Consider the following 21,096-nt stretch of genomic DNA (forward strand, 5'->3'; position numbering starts at 1 on the left):
CATGGTCATTTGTGTTCATCACATTTGACTGATATTTGAATTTCTAGTAGGTAATCTCAAAAATCAGAGTAAAGAGATAGTCAGTGATTCTGATGTCATCTTTATTTTGACCAGAACTGTTTCCTACTTTTCACAGAAGGTCTTAAATCCTTTATTACGAGCAAGACTTAAATGAAAATGATGAAGTCAATTTCAAGTGGAAATGTGGAACTGGAAATAAGGAAACTACGAAGACAAACATAAGGCAATACATCACTACAATCCCCAGTTTCTTTCTGGCAAGTCATAACATAATGACACAGCTGACAGCTCCCCAGCTGCTTTATGTTTCAATGGGCCAGGGCTTTAATTGCTAAGAATGGAAGAGGCATTCATCTACTGCACTAAATAATTCTCCTTTTTCTTACATTTTTAGAATCTCCAAATTCTGTAATTTTTCATCATATCGTGAAAAATCAGCATTTTTGTCAAGATTTGGACCTGCCTTTTCTGGTCCCCATCACATATTTTCTTTCATTCTTAATTTCTTTTTCATCAACAAGATCACAGATACTTAATTCAGATGGAAATTTGGTCTCATTACTTAATTACTTAAAAGCAATTTTGCTTTCCATAATCAGTTACAGAAAAATAATAGAAATTTGGATTAAAAACATCTTTCATGAAGATACATAAACTAAGAAAATATAAATAGCAGTAAACTAAATGTAATGAGCAACAACAACAACAAAAAAAAACAACAAACTTTCAGTATGTTTGAGACACTCAGCTAACTGTGAAATCAGGAAGCAACAACCCAAAAAATCGCAGCTATGGGCAAAATCACTACCTCCTTGTTCCAGTGCTGACAAACATTATATATGTTTGAAATTAGTGACCAATTTTATGTTGAATCTACTCCAAGTTGCTTGACAGATAAAATTAACCTACAAAACTAATCAAATAAATTTAGAACATCTTGCTGCGAACACAAACTTTTGATTCTACTAGAAAATACCAGATTTATTTTCATTCAGAACAGAGACAAAAAGAAAAGTTTAATTCTATTTCTTCAAGGGATTTAATAAAAAAATAATAGTCAGATAAATTGAAATGGTCCACTTTAAAATACATATATATATTGTTCAGATTTTGACTTAATATTCTGTTCTATTAGAATATCAATTGTGAAAATGAGAAGTACTTTTAAATGAGAAGCAGCAATATTTCAATAATAGTTGAGAGTGAAAAAGGCATATTCATCAATTTCATCATTTTTCCCCAATTGGAAGTTATATTGGAAGTGATGTTTTACAGACAGATTTACTATTTAAAAATAGAAATGTGTCTTCCAGTGAAATCTGTAGCTTATAAAATTCTCCAGTTCTTACTTCTACAGCTGAGGAAATAATGACTGCGTTAAAATCAGACTTTTAAAAGGTAGAGAATTTCATCAGAACCAAATCAAACCAATATCCTCAAATGCAAAAACATCAGTTTGTTGGAGCTGAGAGATTATTAAAAGCACAGCAGCTAGAGACAAGCCAGAAACTAAGTTCAAACTGTGAACAGTGTTCACTTTATATACTGAACACATAGTTAGCAGATAAGACTAGAGAATTAAGCGCATTAAATGTCAAGGATAACTGATATAGAAAGAAGAACTCAGTGAAAGTACTTAAGAAGTGAAAGCAATGAAGGAACTAACTTCATGTTCACAAGTATGCTGTAAGATGAACAAATAAGATGCTCTTAAGTCAAAGGCTATTGCAGCAGTACATTATGATTGGATATAAGGAAAAATTTATTTGCCATGAAGGCAGTCAAACACTGGAACAGGCTTCTTAGAAAGGTTGATGCCCCACGCCTGTCAGTGTTCAAGAGGCATTTGGCAATATCCACAATAATATGCTTAACTTTTGGTTAGCCCTAACATGGTCAGGTAGTTGGACTCAGTGATCTTTGATGGCCCCAATGCTATTCTATGTTGTGCTATGCTATGATATGCTATGGGAAGGAAAAGTCAGATTGAGTCAGACTGTATGATAGAGCACAAAGACTTTATGTGTGACCAGTACAACATGAGCAAAACAGGAAGTAAAAAGCCAAGATATCTTACAGAAATGAAGGAAATGGTCATGATGCAGACAGACATAGAACACTACTTTGAACACTCAGAGCTTTCAGAGAGGATGTACAGTTAAACATCATGGTAAAGGAGGTCCCAGGCAAGGAAAGTAAGGAGAATGGACTGGTGGGTGCTGAAGGAATGAAAGCAGCTCCAAAGGGTTCAGTACCAGCAAGTTTCTCTTTAACAGTTGTAGAACACATCTTGACAACTTTTCTATTTTGCCAGATGGATACAAAACATGTGATGCCTACTTATCAGTAGCCTGCCTCCTTTAGGGGGTAAATTAATGTTAAATCAGAGATGAAATTTTCCCAAGCCTGGTTCCAGCAGAAGATGCTGGAGGCACTCAGCCCCTGAGACCTGGAGTTCCCAGGCAAAGGAACACTCTTACCTCAGATCTTATTTTGTATTTGAATCATAGCAGAAAGAATATTTAACAGCTCCCCCTATTCACCTGCATGCTCCCTAATGCTTATACACGCAGAGTATGCTGATTATGAGACAAACTAATGACTCTTTCCACCAAAATTACTGTAATAGCAAAGCCATTTTGCAAATGACAGTGTAAGCATCAGCTCATATAATTCCAGAAAATTAATGCCTCAAATAAAATGCAGTCTCAGAGCTCAGGGGATACATTTTGTACTTTTGCCTTTTTATTCTTACTTTTTATATATTGTTTACTATGCTATCGCTATATAGTCAGATGTGCAAGTAGTTTGCAGTATGAGGGGTATCTCTTTGTTCCCTCCCATTCCCAATCATTTGGCAGCCTTTAAAAAAGAAAAGGCTCTGGATCTCAAGTTCTGGATCTCAGAATTAGCTAGTATGAATACTCAGAGCTACAGAACCCTGAAGCTCAGCTCACAGGGTAAGGTGCCAATTAGAAGCATGCAGCAAGGACAGACTCATCTGCACCTAACCTGAGCCATCTGAAGTCAGGCCTGGCCTATTGTCAGCCTTTTGGAGAAGGGTTGGGAAAGATACATGCACTTCCAGGCAGCAGTTCATTCATCTTGTGGACCTTTAGACTGCCCTGCAGACTTTCTACTCTCTCTCCACAGTGACGGAGGCCAAATCATCAGCATGGAGTAAGCACATGATTTTTGGAAGGCTCAGGGCAAATGAGAAGGATACTACACGAGGCATATGCAAAAAAATCTTCACAGGACATTTCGAGACATACAGAACTTCTTCGTATTATTTATGTTATTGGTAAATTAGTAATTGTTTACCACTAGTAAGAAACAACTATTTTTCCAACTGGGAGTTTCCAAATTGTATCAGACTGTACAAACATTAAAAAGAATGGGCAAATTTCTTTTTCAGCCAGATCCTTGGAGGCTCCCCAGTTCACATGGAGCCAAAAACAGTCTTTAGCCATTAGGAAGAAAGCATCCGTAATACATTAAACAAACTAGAAGAATCCTCTGAAAGGACTGGATCTAAAGCAAAATTAATCAGAGGAAAACGAGGGAGCCTGTACACCTTAAAGATGTTCTGAACCACAGCATATTTTGATCTGAGACTTACAAAGTGTAGATAAAGAGCATTCACTCTTTGTTCATATACCACTTAGTATACCCAGCTCTTCCCAGCAGTGACATCCACTTTATTATCTGCTCTCTGCACAAACTGATCTTTCCTCTGCTTCAAAGCTGTTGTAGTCGCTTTTGATAATTTAAGCTTGAGTCATCATAGGTTTTTAATTGTCATACTAATTGTAATAATTCATGCCTTTTTTTTTTAATTGAATTCTGGCTCCAAGTCAATCTCATAAGTGGATTAAATGAGCTTTCTCATAGCATTTACCTGGTTGCAGAACAACTAAAAATACATTGTTCCTGATATTTAAAAGCCCTCATGATCCTTTGAATTACTGAAGATACTATTCAGGGCTCATCAACTAATAGTTGAAAGAGGTAGGAAGCAGATTTTGTTTTGGAATCTCCAAGTCATTCTATCACTTAGCCAGTAATTTCCACTTTCTTCCTACCTTCCACACTTTTTTACAATTTTATCTGCATTCAGTTTTGATCCTGATTAGGATCAAAATTGAGCTTTCTCACTGTCCTCATTAGTTTGCTCTAGTACACTTCATACTGAGGACTTAAAGCACACAAATTAGTCTTCAAACAGAGTTCCCCACTAGCCAGTCAGTACTACTGAGGCCTTGTACATTCAGTATTTTCTTGACAACCCAAGTGTTTTAACAGAGGTCAGTCTCTGTTAGATGGCAACAGGACATGCAGGACTGCAAAGACTGGGACATTAAAACGTAAGATGTTCTTGACAACCAAAGAAATTACCAGTAAAAATGCAATTCAGTAGTGTAAACTCTAGTTCTAGATTAATATAGATAAATACTACATGGGAAACAACCAACCATGGCAGCAGACATGTCGAAAAAGATCCACAAGCTGCAAACAGAAAATGACTCACTTCTAGCCTACTGCTATAGAAGTTAATGGTCCTTATACTGAGTAATGCAAACGGTAATATAATCTCTAAGAGATGTGAAATAATCTTTCCAGTTTTTTTTTTTTTTTTTTTCCACTGGACACTCTTAGCAGGTCTGATGTGTCAGGTGTTAGCCATCATCTTTCAAGATATGGACCAGTAATAAAGAATCTAGAAGAGAGGAATGAGTAAAGTCTAAGAGAGATGATCCATGAAGAAAACTTGAACAGATTTAAATTGTTTTATCTGGAGAAGGCTGCTTACAAGGCACAAAAGAAAATATGTTCTCTATGAATTGAATGAAATACTAAGAGTTTAGATTGCAACAAAGGGCTTTGACAACATGCATGTGGTGTTTAAGCCAGTAGAATAATTGTATTTTTGTAACGGAAGGTGATGAAGTACTGCCTAACTAAACTGTTTGATTGAAACCACCAGAAATGTCATACACATAGGACCTTGAATTGGAGCAAAGAACCCCAGTACAGGTGAGAGACAACTCAACTGAATAGCCTACAGTCTATCTGTTAGGTCCTATTATTTTATTCAGCAGACATCAAAAACTTAAAAGACTTACTACTTCATAAATTCTACCAGAAGACTCACATAGGTCTGGTTAGTTCAAAGTTATATAAGACATATAAGACATCATACTACCTAGTGTGTAAGCGCAGTTAGTCTTAGATAAAGCACAGAGTCTCCATCAGGGACAGCTGTTCATCAGACAGTCCTGTTAGCACTACTGCTCTGACACACTGCTGCACTAACAGCACTGCATATGGAAGTGATATATAGAGCTAACCTCCAGCTAAACTCCATTCTGTATTTGGTGATTCCACAGTGTTCCTTCTATCCCTCCTTCCCACAGCTTTCAAGGAATGGTCAGTCAGATCACCACACATTTCCTCTTCCCCACTGCTTAACCTAACTCTCCTTCATTTTTTATTATTTATTTATTTTAATTCCACACGCCTCCATCCATTCCTTCTATTTGTAGCATTTTTCAGAGCTATGCCTTCTTTTTTTCAGCACAGTCTGTATCCATTTAAAATGTGTACATGCACTATTTGCTTTCTCTTCAGCTCTTGCAGCTGTTTTTTTCCTGCCCCTGAAGCCTTGTCAAAGACCTTTGCTTTAAATGCCAAGCTGAGAAAGGCTCTGCAATCACCATGGACATCGCTACAACTCTGGCTGTCTCACTAAGAAAAACATTCCTGCACCATCCCAGTCAGGCTGCTAAGTTTTCTATTGCCTGATTAAGGTGGGTAATTACCAAGCATCTCCAAAAAGAGACATGGCTCCACTTCTTAGCACTTGACTTAAGTGATGGGGATAAACCAAGAGCAAATCAAGCCCACTATAATTCAGCAGTATTGAAAGATGTGAGACTGAGTTCTTCAACTGCTAGTGGCTTATGAAACAGCAATTCTTAAATGTGATTGTATTTGAAAGACACCAGTTAATACCATACTATCATACACTATCAGCTATTGATATAACTTGCTTTGTTTAGGGACATCTGATGAATAAAACAGATTTTTGTTTCCATCAAAACACTTCAAGTTGGATTCAATAGTGCTGAAGTGCTAATTGTGAATTGTATTTCACATCATACACTGCAGACTAATTCAAAAAGAGGGAAACATTATGTTAAATACCACAACGCATGCAATGTGAGTCATCTCAGCGTATGATGAACTGGAACAATACCAGCAGCACAACATGAAGCAGCCGAATTTAAGCTTGAGGGAGTGCAATACTTTTTGATCAGGCCTAATATATGGCTGAGAATATATACAGCTGCACATACAATGTTACATTTCTGGCAAAGAAAACAACGTGAACATTTTTTTCTACTCCCTCAAATGCAACTCTTCCAAATGGATTTGCATTAAGTCACTATGAAGTAAGATAAATACAGTCTTGTTTGTATGAAGAACAGGCAGTTTCAACATCAGTTCCTCATGCTTCACTGTGAAGCTGCCCATGCTCAAATTACACAGATATTTGCTCTTTGCATCCTAATGAGAACTTTCAAGAATTCAATGACTATTAAATTAGTTTTACTGAATGTTATCAGAATGCTTCTGAGGGTTTTGTATTATTATCCTATCAGCACAGGAAGGAAGGAATACCACACTGTCAATCCAATTACTTTTCTGTGTGGTTTTTGCAAGGAGGAGAAGGGTCAAACACTATTTGTCTTCCTCGGGGAAAAAAGAAGGGAACTGTCATCTTTGTGAATTCAGTGCCAGTTCAGTGGAACTTAAGAGAGACATTTTTGTTAAAGCCTCTTAACTCTTTCAGTAACCACCAGCTTCTAGCAATACCTGTAGCACTGCCAGAGGAACTGGTTCCCCTGCAACAAGCTGTTGAACTACACTCAGCCACACAGCATAATCCTGGGAATCTGTAGCATGGAGCTGGAATTCCAACAAGTTAGTTTAGCTCTAGCCTCACAGAGTAGCAAGTATTCTCACAGTCTCTTTGGAAGAAACTCTGGAGAAGCCTACCTGGTTTCCTTGCTCAGGTGGGCTTTGAAGCCCTCACAAAAATGAGGTCCCTGGGCACAGAGATGTGGCAGCTCACAAACAGCCCTCTGCTTCCAAGAAGGAGGCCAGAACACCAGCCCTCCGCTTTAATAATTTAATAATTTTCCATGTGTCCTCCGTGCCTTGAAGCAATATCCAAAGTAGTACTACTGAGGATAGTGTACTTCAATTGCAGTTCTACAAGTGCACAGATAACTGATATTTTAAAATAAGCTTTAAATGGGAATGTCTCCTTCCCTCAGCATTTCTCATTTGCTTTCCCAAATACATTTTCCCCTAAAACATACACTAGAAAGGTTTTTATTACTTTGCTCTCTTGATTTCCATTCTTGTAGAAGTGTTTCCTCAACTCTTTGCTGAGGCTTAAACATTAACAAGCCTTCACTGGTTCAAAATTTTATTTACTTTCTGAGTTGTGTAACATCCATGTTAAGAACTGACCCAGCAACTCGAGTAAGGGTTTTTATATATAAACCCTCAGATGTCCCACTGTGCCCATCATTCATCAGTAGCTCAACTGCCTTTCTATTAGAAGTGGATGGTGCCAGTGCAGATGAAAACACAAGGGATCAGGAATATTAACAGAATTAAACAGCAAATGCATAAGATTGCCATGAATTCATAGGTTGGTTTTAGCCTGTTTAGTAATGAAAAATTTACTGCATGAATATAACAATATCCACATACATGCCTACAGAGTGAATCAATACTCTCAATACATTACAGATTCAAAAGAATCAAACACAGTTAAAACCTGCTTAGCTTAGCAGTAAACCAGAAGAATATAATTATTTCTAACAGTGCTTACATTACCTTCTCTGTTAAAAGCCTTTCTTTTAGAAAATCTTAGCAGTTCAGACTGGATAAGGAACAGTAAATAAATATGTGGCAACAGTAATTTAGTTCTTCAGATTACTGGAAAAAAAATCTTGTATTTAATGCTTCAGCATATATGGTGCTATAAGATTGCCTTTTCTTTGCTTTCAAACTATGCCAGGAAAACCTTCCTACCCAAACACATCAAATCTCTGGCAATGTGTACACCCTGCTAACTCACACAACAACTTTGTAGCGCACAGCAACATGCCACTGGGACACCCAGATGCAGGGGATCCCCATGGCTCTGTTAGGCAACAAATCATATAGAATCACAGAATCATTTAGGTTGGAAAAGTCCTCTAAGGTCACCTGGTTCAACTGCCAACACATCCCCACCATACCCACTAACCATGTCTCTCAGTGCCATATCTACACTGTTCTTGAATACCTCCATGGACAGTGACTCCACCACCTCCCTGGGCAGCCTGTGCTACTGTCTCACCACTCCTTCCAAGTTTTTCCTAATATCCAACCTGAGCCCCCCTAGATGCAACTTGAGGCCATTCTCTCTCATCCTATTGCTGTTATCTGGGAATAGCAATAGGACAAGATGGCATGGCCACAATGTCCAGCAGCATGACAATTTCACACAAGCATAGTGCAGAAGGGAAGAGCAGTGCTGCAGCAGCATTTCATGCAAGGTACCAGCCTGAAGTGCTACCTCTTTTCCAGTGCTGACCACCTTAGATCAGGTGAGCATCATCCCTGGCACACAGAAAGGGAGAGGGCAACAGACATGCTCCCTGTGCCCTAAGCCCAAGTTGGACACATCCCAGTCCTGGCATTTCAAGACAGCGAGCAAGGGTTATGCACAGATAAGAACTGTCAACCATAGGCAGCTTGTAGGATTTGGCATGGCACAAAGATGGACGTAGCAAAGAGAGCAAGAAGGCAGGAGGGGACAGGCTTGGCAGAGTCCTGCATCTCCCTCTCCCACATCCACCTGCCCCTTGCAGAGCACACAGCTTGAAAAGCAACAGAAAAAGTTCAGGGTTATACTCTTTGTGGCTTATGAACAGCTTCTTTTTTTTTTTAATTTCACATGAAGCATGCAATGTTGATTAGCACGGAGTTCACAAACCATGCATCAGCAGGCTTGGTAATGCCAGAAAATGAATCCACTTCAGTTGAACTACCACAGAGAACTCTCCCCACCACTTGTAAATTGGAGAATTAGATAGACACCATGGTTCCTAAGCTGTGCAAAAGCAGCACGTTTGCCCAGCTACTTTCCTTCATAGTTTTTGCGCATAAATTTTTATTCATGGCAGAGAGATATTTTAGACTGAACTCAGAAGGCATTTTCAAAGACAAGCCTATGGCTTTTTCTTGTGTTTCTTTTCTTTTTTTTCTCTTTCTTTTTCTTTTACTCAGCTGAGCTTTCAGTCACTTTAATTCAGTAAGCTGGGCTGAGAAGAGCTCCAGGGGTGCCTTAGTACATATCTCAGGAGAGGGGCTTCTGCTTTTCCCTTCTCCTCTCTCCCCCAGGGCAGCTGGTGGCAGCACCACACAGTCACCTTGCTCTACCTCTGGTACCCCACAGCAGCGCTCAGCACAAGCTAAAAAAGGCAAACAGTGAGGCTATCATTTGAGAAAAGAAACTGCAAAGATGCCCATGGTCTATGGTCTGTGCAGATGACTCATTCCACAGCACAATCTAATTCCAAAACAATTACAGCAAAAGCAAAATCCTCACACAAAGGAGAGAAAAAGCACAGAGTCTGGACCTCTGCTGAGCACATGCCTCTATAAAGCTGATATTACTGCAGAGATCATGCTGCCACTTAGCCATAAAGCACAACTGGCCATTTGCCTTGAGCCCCTGGATGGAAAATTAAAGGTAAAGAAAACAGAAAACAGAGCAGTAGGGGTTCAAATGCGAGTGTTTGCACACCAAATTTGCTAAAGCAGTTTAATTCAAAAAGGCAATCACTCTTTTGCTCCACTGTAATTTGAAATGAATGAGTGACTGACCAAAGCCAATAGATTATCATATTAATTTGTAACTTTTATACTCATTACATTGTAAGAGAAGACCACAGTTCCTCTAAATATGTTCATTACTCAGATAATTATCCAAAACCATTATACAACACAATTATCCAAACAATTATCTAGGAGGGAGATTATTATCTCCAGATGCATCATGAGCTATTCTATGAAGTGTTCAATATTTATTGCTTTAGTGGCATTGGCTAGCTGTGATTGATCAAGTGAGTCATACGTTGTTCTGTCGATTGCACTTCTAGTGCAAATACCCACTAATTCTGATTTCAGGTGGTGTAAATACCATATATGAGCTCACACTTCACATTCATACTCAGCGAAAGAAAACATCTGAATTCACCAATCCAGTCAAAATACTGCTCCACTACATATGACACAGCTTGTAGTTTCTCTTGAAGTAACATTTGCTAGCAGTAGAAAGCAAACAAGGCCAAGTTCTGTGAAAGATTCAGATGAAGAGTCAGAGTCCTTTCCTTGATCTGGAATTAGTCACCAAATGAGTAGCAAAACTATTTAAAAAATTATGATGATTTTACATGTCACTGCAGAAAACTAAGCAGTAACAGGAATGATCTAGAACAACATTGCATATCAGTGACAATGAAAAAAACCTTAGCTTTTATTTCATATCTCATTTTATGGAATTCTTGTCTTGAGCTTCAACTACTGTTCCAGGTTTTCTTGAGGTTTAGAATGAGTCTAATAATTCAAAGCAAAGCACAGTCAAAGCAGTCAAATTCCACCTGTGCTCGTGGGCAAAAGGAAGCAAAATGAATAAACTGCTTCAGCAGTGCTTAAACATAACCGTTAGTAAAATTTTTGACAGAACTGTTTGCCCAAGGATGCCCTTGTGGATGCCCCATCTGTGGAGGCATTCGAGGCCAGGCTGGATGTGGCTCTGGGCAGCCTGGTCTGGTGGTTGGCGACCCTGCACATAGCAGGGGGGTTGAAATCAGATGATCATTGTGGTCCTTTTCAACCCATGCAATTCTATGATTCCATGATTCTACGATACTATGATCACTTGTTCAGAAACCCTACTGAGTCCAGTGTTATATTTAATAATTAAAGTCTCAGGATATGCTATTAAAGCTTAAAGAAATCGTAGGTCTTGAACAGCATAATTCTTGAGCAAGAGCATCATCAATCCAGTAGCAGTTCTGTATTATTTCATTATTACTCTTTCTTTAGTTACAAGGCTTGTTATTCCAAAGTTCAATGAGGTCCAGTAAATTCTATGAGTTACCTTAAGCAGCAAAGTTTTAAAAGCCCATGAAGTATATTTCATTTTGTTGTTTTAAAGCATCACATACTAAGAAGTTTGCTTCATCGGAACAAAGTCTTGACAGGGCTTACCCTAACAGCACTTTCTTCAAAATATTCCTGGGCCTTACCTTCAGATGATTTTCTCTTAGTTGGACAGATCCGACAGTACAGATAGGCAACTAAGCCCCAGGGCTAGGCATGAGTTTAAGTTCTTAACATATTGTATCTACAAAGAGCAGCATATGAAAAGACAAGTTGCTCTATGCTCTGCAGATTCTATTGACTTTAAATCGTGAAGTTGTATTTTCTCTTGTGCTTTCATAGAAAAATATAATTGGTGCCAAAGTGAAAGATCCCAGCATGACCTGTCTTCACTGTAAGCCACTCCAGCTGTGGTTGTGAGCAGATTTGTACATTCAGACACTCTGCTGCAAGGCAGACTTTCCTAACAAGCTGAGGTTTTGCACCTCAGATGGAGGTGAAAAATAAGTGCTTGGTTGGAAACAGGGAGAGATGAGACTGTCCTCTCCCCACCCTTAAAGTCAAGAGAAGCTTTACAGGCTCCAAATAAGAACCAAATGAGAACAGAATAAAGACTTGCAATTTACTCCCCACAGAAGTTAGCATGGATACAGGCGCTAACCACTGCCATAGGATAGGTGCTAACTTATGGTTTATTAAGCTATATTTTGTAAGCATTAGTACTGCAATTCCTCACACACCTTTTTCCAGGTTCCTGCATCAGGGTACAGCCACTTTACAGTCACTGTTTTTTTGTCTGCACTGTGAACATATCTGAAGCAGCTTAAACTACTTCCTACTGTTTATGGTGAAAAGTGGGTGATGTGACCCCAGCACAATATGTTCGTACCCATCAGTGCAGGGTGGACAACCTTCACAAACTGTGCTGCCTCTGGGTGGGCAACCCTGGTCTTCAGAAACTGGTCTCATTTCTCTGAGTCCTCCAAAAGGGATTCAATTCCCTTCAAATGCACCAGTGACACAACAATATAAAAAATCACCATACAAATGTCAACTTGCTCCCCTTTCTGATTTTGACTTTACAAAGCTTAATCATTGCATACTAAAAGGAGAATTTAGTAAAACAAAACAAAATTGTTTAAAAAAAAATTAAGGACATTTCTTTGAGTTTTCTGAGCTAAATATTAGAAAAATAGCTTCACAGTTTTTCAGTGCTACAAACGAATGGCCATAGCATACAAGTAAAAAGATTAACAGAATAAAAAAATTATTGGAAAGACAGCCCAGTCCTTTAAAACTACTTCAGAAGGAGCTAGATTAAGTGAGCATATGCAAAATGCTCTTGGTGTCACACGGATTTCTGAGGAAAAACTGAAGCCTAGTGAAAATGGTCCATGTAGGAGAATTTCCCAACATCGGATATTTTCTATTCATTTATAGATTATCACACATGGATAAAAAATTGCCACATGCACATCTGGACAGAATGATGACCCCATCCAATCAAATGTATTATTGTGAAGCTAGGAAGATAATAACCAAGTAGAAATGCATAAGCAATAGAAGGAACTTTAAAATTAAATGTGCCTTCATAATTAAAACATAAAATCAAATGGATTTCCATAACTTCAATTTGAAACAACCAAGTATCACCTCTGCATGCTCAAAGGAGTGCTTTCTATAACCAGTGGAACTAGAAAGGACAGAAACAGCCAGAGGTAAAAGGCAGAGCTGGCACATGGATATTATTATTTTCTTGCTTTTTTGTGCAACCAATTCTTCTCAGTCCCAAGTTGCTTGTTTGTTGATTAAGATTTCTGTCATGCTTACTCCTACTCATCTCAGTAATGAACAGAGTAACTGAAAAAGTCCCTCTTTCTGTAATGATGCTGCAAGGATGGCGAGTCAAAATTTTAACTTTTTGAAGTTCTTCTCCCGGATCGGTTGGTAGTTTGCTAGAGAACAAGAAGTTTCTGTTTGGTGCAGTGGGAGGTAGTTCATTATTAAAGAGGAAACAAGGTCTTATTCAGCTGCTATACTATCCAAGAAGGCATGGTAAAAGAATCTGCAAAATGAGTTCAGAACATTAATCAAATTTAATTAAAAAAAAAAAGACTAAGAATGTAATTACCTTTTAGATAACAGCACTGCTGAAATTTGTTGTTCAAAGAAGTTTGGTTTCACAACTGACTGCAACGGGACTCTGATTTCATGATGTGTTCATATTACCTGCAAAGTGCAAAGGACACAGTTTTTCAATCTTCAGGCACAAAGCTGAAAAGAGTTAAAAAAAATAATTGTCACATCGAAAAATGTAAACAGTGATTATAAAATGAGCTTCTCTTCAGCAGGATTTTTGAACATAGGAATAGTCATGTAGATTGAAGTAGGTTAGAATGCTTTATACTAGGTCTAAAACGTTTTGCAGAAAAGCATTCATTCCAACGACATTATAAGAGGACTTTTTTTCCTCATGGTCCATGCCAATTTCAGAAGGAAAACAAGGAAGCTAAAAAGGTCTGGAAATATTTCCTATCTCTATCTGAAAACTGACATTTTGCTTCAAACATTTTCACATAATCTAACTATAAGGTTGTGACTTTGTTTCACTGTGGAAAAAAAATGGATGTACAACCTTCAAAAAACATCATGAAAACAATCTTTTTTCTCTGATCAGCTTTCTAATTATCAGAAATAATATCACAATAGCATAAGAAAATGTCAAGAAATGTTCACAAGTCAAAGGCAGTATGAAACTAAGCAAAAGATAAGGTAATGTTTTAGTGTAATGAGGCTGTTGTACAAACCTGGGGTTGATAGCCATTATAAACTGCTGTTTTCCTCTGTAGGTGGGAATATAAATCCCTTCTTTGCCAGAAGGTGTTTGTGATTTGCTGATGAAATCAGACCCAACTTGCTCATTTTTATGTAGAAGAAGAAAGTACAAAAGAAAAAGATTTTGCTTGGCCATGTCACCAAAATCTGGTATTTTCATTAACTTCTATTCAGTGAGAACAGAGTTGCATCTGGTACTGCAGAAGCTTTAACTGGCGACCCCTTTTTGCTCTAAAGAACAATGGTGGTTAATGGTGGGATGGCCACTGAGGAGGCAAATTCCCTTCCTTCTGGTAGGCTGACTTCATAATGTCCACAGACTGTAAATAGATATTTATTTGGTCTTGGAACCAGCAGCTAGGAACTCATGATGGGGCTGTTGGTTTTTTTTTTTTGTTTTGTTCTCAGCAGCTCTATGGAAACAAACCTCAGCTTCAAGACTCCCCAAGTCCATATTCAATGGCATGTTCATATCCACTGCTGCCATGCCATCTCTGTCTGGATATCTAGAAACCCAATGAAGGCAACGCTGGGTACAACTTGAGGTGTGAGAACCAACATAATGAGGTAGCCTGTCACTAGAGGGCAATGTGATACTGTGGCTGTCCCACACATCCCACCTCCTTCCTCTCCACGAACTTCAAGCTCCAGATGCACTGGGTAGGAATTCACCTCTGGAAGCAGCTTTTAAAATGAACTAGCAAAGGTGACATCTAGAGATGGTGCCTATGGTTTTGTGCATTGCACAAACATGCACTCATTATACAAGCACATGTATTCCACCCACGCGCATGTATAAATTGGCTTCCTCAAGGTTTGTCACTGTTATGAATAGCTGGGGCTCAACAGGAGACGTCTGCCAAGGAACATGATGCCTGGGGGATCTTCCAAAGCCCATCTCACCAGCGGTTGCTCACCCTGAGCTCTCACACGGTCTTCTCCAGCTCAGCTCAACACTGCTTTCTTTTCATATTGCCAACAGTTTGTACACAAAGCAGTAGCATCAGCCTTTCCCTCACTGTGGTCTTCAAAACTACTCTCCGTGGCTACTCCTTTTGGGCCGTTGGCTCCAAAAGTCAGTGCCACAGCAGGTGGCTATTATCTTTCTGCTTTCTTTTCTCTCTGTATCTCTCTGTGCTGAGGCTGGAGCAGGCAAACCCAGCTCATAGCCCACAGCTGTATACAACCCAGCACAGCCTGCCCTGCAACCACCCCCTACCTCACACCATCAATTGACATAAATATATTATCTACAAATTTTCAAACAGAGTACACAGAGCTGCAATCAGGTATTCAACTCAAAAATCTGACCATGCCTCTATATCAAACCTTTATAATTCCTGTCTTAGCAGAAATAGACCTCACTTCACAGTCATCACTTATTCGTGTCATCATTTCTTGGTGATACATATATTTGTGAACAACTGTTTTCAAGGATGAAGTAGAGGAAGAGTAAAATTTTATCAAAAACCTTCCCACCAATATTCCATCACATGTTGTTGCTGTTCAAGAGATGGCAGCAGAGGGGCAGTCTGACAGAATTTCATCTAATATGAAAGTGTAGATGAAGCAAATGGGTGGAACTGAATTCCTCCACAAGGGAAAAATGGCACCCACTGGCATTCATTGACACTTGCTGAATGTTTCTGGAGACCAATCAGTGGATTGGAGGCAGCAGGTAGTGTGTTTCAGTAGTGACAGCAGCAGTGGGGACAGCAACAGTGGGTCACTGCTGCTGGTGCAGATTTTTACAAACGTGGCATGCAGACTCTTGTTCATCAGTGGTAAAAATGCGTATCTCACAGTGGCAATGCTGAAAAACAGTGTTTTGCAGCTGAGAATTTGCTCCATGAAATAGCATTATTGTGCTCTTTTTATCTGTTTTATTTTCCGTGGAAATAAATAGGAAGCATTATTTGTGATGTACATATTTTATACACAGCCCAAGATAGTTCTTCACTCACTGCGGCCTAGGAAAACCAAAAGGTTGGACACCCATGGGCTAGAAGGATGCAGCTGGAGAAGCCTAGACAGAGAAGAAGTAAGAAAGGCGTGAGTACAGGTGCTAGCTCCACTGGATGAGAATGAAGGAAAGCTATGCCATCACTGAACACCCAGTGCTGAGACCAGCACTTCTGTGAGAGAGGGACATCATTGATTAGCAATGCAACAAGATACAGCTAGCAAAGTCTGTCTGGGATAAAAACTTCTCAAGGAGGAGCTAACGTGGGATGAATACCACATACATTCAAACTCTGCAGTGCTTGGTAAGCACTGCAATGTACCACAAGACGCGTGACATAATGTGCAGCTATAAGCTTTCTAGCTTTAAAACAGAGAGCAAAATCAGAGCTTCTGTAGAGGTTTAGCTTTACATCCAGCTGCTGGAGATACTCCAAACTAAACCCTGAATACCCCAAAACCAAGTGCAGGCTGTCCGCTGCACATCCAGTAACTTGCACAGCAGGAGGACAGTGCCCAGATATGTCTCACCTCTGAACGGGGTCAGACTCTCCTTTGCAGTTTGAATGATTCTCCAGCATCATTCTGAAGCTAAGATTACACATCACTTAGAAAAAAAAAAATCCAGTAAATTAAACAGAGAGGTGCAGGATTATGCAAAACACGTGATGTTGATTTGCGTAACTGGAATGCTTCTAAGTGTGTCTTGGATGTCTATATACAATAGGACCTCCCAGCAAATTGATAGTGCAGAAGAGAGTTGGAAGAGGAGAAGCAAAAGACCGATGAAAAACTGAGTCTTCATAAGAAGACGAGAGTCACATTTCAAAACTGAAAACTGAAGTGCTTGTTAGGCACCTGACACCTGAATGTATATTCACAATCCATTTTGTACAGAGAGAGCAAATAACTGAGTTTTGTATGTATGGAGGCCAGAGATAAGCCCAAACTCAGTACTGGTTTGGTGGTAGTACATCACATTAGTAGAGTTTGGTGTAAGACTCCCAGTGTTAAAAGAAAATTCTTCCACTGAAATGGAAAATTTCTCTTTTTAATGCAGATTAAAATTCCATACCCAGTTATAAATCAAAAATTAACAACTTTATCTAGGTCAGGGGATTGAAGACACATTAAAGTTTTATCCTCATTCACTAAATTTTAATATGGCATGTCTGACAAGTCTTGTGGGACTTCTTAGAATCCATTGACATCCTTCTGTCATTGGTATCAAAGCCTCATTTCTGAGACACTTGTTTCCAGATACCTAGCTCTCACTTGATTGTTTTTTTCTCTGCAGTGGTCTCACGTTGTGTAGTTGTGTAGGCATTAACATGCATGTACCCTATTTGTCACCTGATGTTCATGCAGCACAGAAATCCTAACCATTAGCTACAGAAACACAGGTTTCTATGTAATTATTTAAAGGTAACTAAGCTTATTATACCTTTCAGCTTGTTTAAAGTTACCGAACCTGCTAACTCGTAAGTTAAAACTCTCAAAGAAATCTACAGTTTAATTTACAAACAATATTTCATTCCAGGAAGGGCTGTGAAAATAAAAAAAAATATTTTGCATATCCCTGTCATCACTTTTATGACTATTTATGGCAGAAATGTTCATGTACTAATTCAGAAATATCTCTGTGGATCAGGAAGGCATCAAATCCTGAAGCAGAAACAGTCCACGTGATTTATCTAGTCAATCAGACCTGAATTACCAAAGAAATAATTGTGGCCTTTAGTGCTTGAGCAATTACAAGGCTTAAATACAAGCCTTTAACTGAACGGTTATGACACATTCATGGAATGCCAAAGTATGTTCACAGATCATTTACTAGCTAAAATTTACTGTCACTATTTCAAAAATATAAATGGTGAAATGCATATCAGATACATGCAAATGGGTTCTTATGAATTTGGAGATTAATTTGGAATCAACATTTTTTTTTTCTTCTGTTTAGTACTAGCAGACAGCAGCAAAGATCTTAGATCTGCTGTTACTGTGGCTGCGACATGACAAATGAAAGCATGGTCAGTGTGGGCAGCTAGCTAGTCCTGGACTTGTGAGCAAGCTTACAGAGAAGAGGAATATGTAGGACAGTAAGAAACATCCACAACACCCAGCAAAATTATGAAGGTTCCTCTTTTTACTTGCAGTTGTGTTTCACAGCACACAGCCACTTGTCTTGTGTACAGATTTGCCCTGATGCACATGGGTTTGTACCTTGTTTTTCACAGAATGGCGGCTTGAAAATGAGGCACCCTAAGGACAGAACTCATCAAACCACCACATCACCCACCCTACATTTCTGATCATGGTGTGGTAATGCTTTACTTCCAGACAGATTTAAGTCTACTTCTTACTTCACCATGTGCTTTTGTGAAAATATTGACTGTCAAGCACCAGAGCCCTCTAACGAACATTGGGCTTGGATGTGGAAAAGGCAGGATAAAATATGTTCAATAAAATATGTTTAGCTTCATTAACATAACTTGGCAGTGCCTTCACTGCACCCTTGACTTTAAAGCCTGCATGCACTTCTATTGTGTCCCAGCCTGATCCCATCACTACGCACCAGCTTTTTAAACTGAATTTATAGAAAATGTTATCTTTTCTTGTATCAATCACCTGAAACTTCCTGCAACGCTTTCTGACTTCTTTTTTTCCTTCAGAATCACCGACTAGTACTGGGAAACTGTGTTTCACTTGCCTTATTCTGTAAGGAGTATAAATATGATGATAAAACTCCAAGAGCGTCTTGCAGTGTTACTGCCCATTAGAAATACTGGCCTGGTTCTACTTAAAAGAGACAGCTGGAAAGACAATATATGTCACTGGATAGTTTTACTTAAGGGAAAAATGTGATTGTAATTACAGGTGCTTGTATTGGTAATCTGCTTTCTACTTCAATGTTCAGCTGCTTCTCCTGAAGCCAGAAACAACTAAGCCCAGAGTATTTGTTTTTCTTGGTGCATTAGGATTACATATCTTGAATTTCAGATTTCTGTTCGAATGCTGACGTGAAGTCTTACCACATAGTAAGTCTTATTATATTAGTCTTATTTCCCTTTTTTTTTCAGGTCATTAAGTGTCCAAGGTACCATTCCTCCTTAAAAATAAATCGCTTGTTTGCTTTTTCATTTCCTTAGCCAGATTTTCAGATTGCATTTTCCTAAACACCACACCTATTCATCCAAGGGAAGTACTAAAGGACAGATTCCTTCTGACATTCTCAGCATGCTGCTGAGATGACTTCTAGCTTCAAGGACCCACAGTGATGGAAGATGAAAGCTTTTTAATGGCTAAGCTTCTTGAGTAAATTACTAACACACAAAGTTCAAAATGGGTTCAAAATAAACACTTTCCTTCTCAGCAAATGACACCAAAGAAAGCAAAGTAAATCTATCAGGACCACTTCACACACACATTCTTATATATACAGAAAAGAGAACGGAATTAGTTTTTTCAAATAAATAAAGGTGTCTCTTCACAAAGCCTAATCTCAAGGCTGTTTGAGTCTATTCTCCATTGTTTGTGTTTAAAGTAATATTTCCAGGCAAGCAAATCAGTCACTTCTGCAAGGTGGCTTTATTTAATTGCTCTCTACCTAATTCAAAGCGTATCAAACTTATTTCTCCTTACTCATGCCTTACAGCAGGTGTAAATCATTCACTCTCTCTTTACTCCTGCAGTTGTCACATTTAGGTAAGGAGACTGGAAAACTTCTTCTAAACTTCCTATACCTAAATGCACGAGCTATTCAAGCATACAGACATCTCAAGTATGGTGTACATTACTGTGTTTTAGGACCCTTGGATGAGTGCTTGTTCAAATACACACCTTCAATCATTTAACCACCTAGGAAACCCTCTCAGCCAGGACAGAAGCCCAAGCCACTAAAATCATAAGCTACTTTTCCAGCCATCTTTCTCCTGATCTGCAACAGGAATTCTGTCTTCATCAAAAAGGGGAGAAGGGAAAATCAGAGTTTAATAAATATATCTTCATCTCAGATATATTGAACGTATTTGAATAGTTCTTTGGGCTGCAAATGCCATGTGGACACAGCCACTAAAGTTGTTCAGTACACAGGTGAGGGTTACAAAGCAGAGGGGGGCTGTTAAACCTCCTGGTTGTACCAAATGAGGAATACATGTAAGCACATCCTATTCTGAGGCTTTGGGCTTGTGTGGGGAGCTCCAAAGTAGAAGTGCTTCACTGAACCATCTGCTGGCCATAAAGGCTGCACTGAGAATCAGTCTCAGGGTAGTCCCCAAAGTCACAACCCTACAGAAAGCAAAAAGAGTAGCTCAGGACATCACTGTGACTGACCCTATAGCAGCTGGTGTCTGACAGTGATTAGCATCCTGTTATATCAAATGCCATAGATATTTCTGAATTTCAAATATTCAAGGCTCTCAGATGCTACAGTGAAGGAACTCTCTGATGAACGTTGACCAATGTTTAGGTAAAAAGGAAGAGAAAAAAGACATCATTTCATTTTAAGCATCAATTTGGCACTTCATAACGAGCAAAATCCCTTATTGAGCTTGTAATTGCCAATTAGAAGAGACAATTCAAAAAGAAACTCAGAAATCATTTAAAACTTTGCTGATCCACAGGAATTTTCCAATTTTAAAAAGATTCTGAACAGTATGAAAGAGGCCTAAAAGCAAAAACAGAAATAAAAACTTGCCTAAACTTTCTCATATGCACATTAAGATGGATTTTTGCAATGAATGAATAACCTCTTTCACTTCTAATTTAGGTCTACCCATAAACATAGCTGTTATTATTCACCGCAGTAAAGCCCTTGCCACACTACAGCAAAAATAATAGCTGCATCTCCAGATTCTTTTCTCCTCAGGAATTCACAGTGTTATTTAAACAACTCTAATATGACATAGGTACAGCTGACAAGGTTGTTTTTAATGAAATGCTATTTTTATTTCTCTCCCAGCCTTTTTTCTCCCAGTGCCATGACTGGCATTTGCTCATGAAAGAAGGGATCATTAATAGTATGGCATCTCTCCCCTGCATGCA

The 21,096-nt window shown here is 38.8% G+C and overlaps 1 long non-coding RNA gene across 1 annotated transcript in view; it reads right to left on the reverse strand.

Annotated features, from left to right (window-relative positions):
- The window catches only part of LOC122177976, a 76,256-nt gene extending 62,777 nt beyond the window's left edge, over nucleotides 1-13,479 (reverse strand). Inside the window, exon 1 of the long non-coding RNA XR_006178213.1 lies at nucleotides 13,388-13,479. This is a non-coding gene — a long non-coding RNA (uncharacterized LOC122177976). The remainder of the gene's footprint in view (nucleotides 1-13,387) is intronic.
- Nucleotides 13,480-21,096: the final 7,617 nt, after the last annotated feature.

This window comes from Lagopus leucura, unplaced genomic scaffold, assembly GCF_019238085.1.
Source record: "Lagopus leucura isolate 7727_CA_CO unplaced genomic scaffold, USGS_WTPT01 Super-Scaffold_100001, whole genome shotgun sequence".
Classification (NCBI taxonomy): Eukaryota; Metazoa; Chordata; class Aves; order Galliformes; family Phasianidae; genus Lagopus; species Lagopus leucura.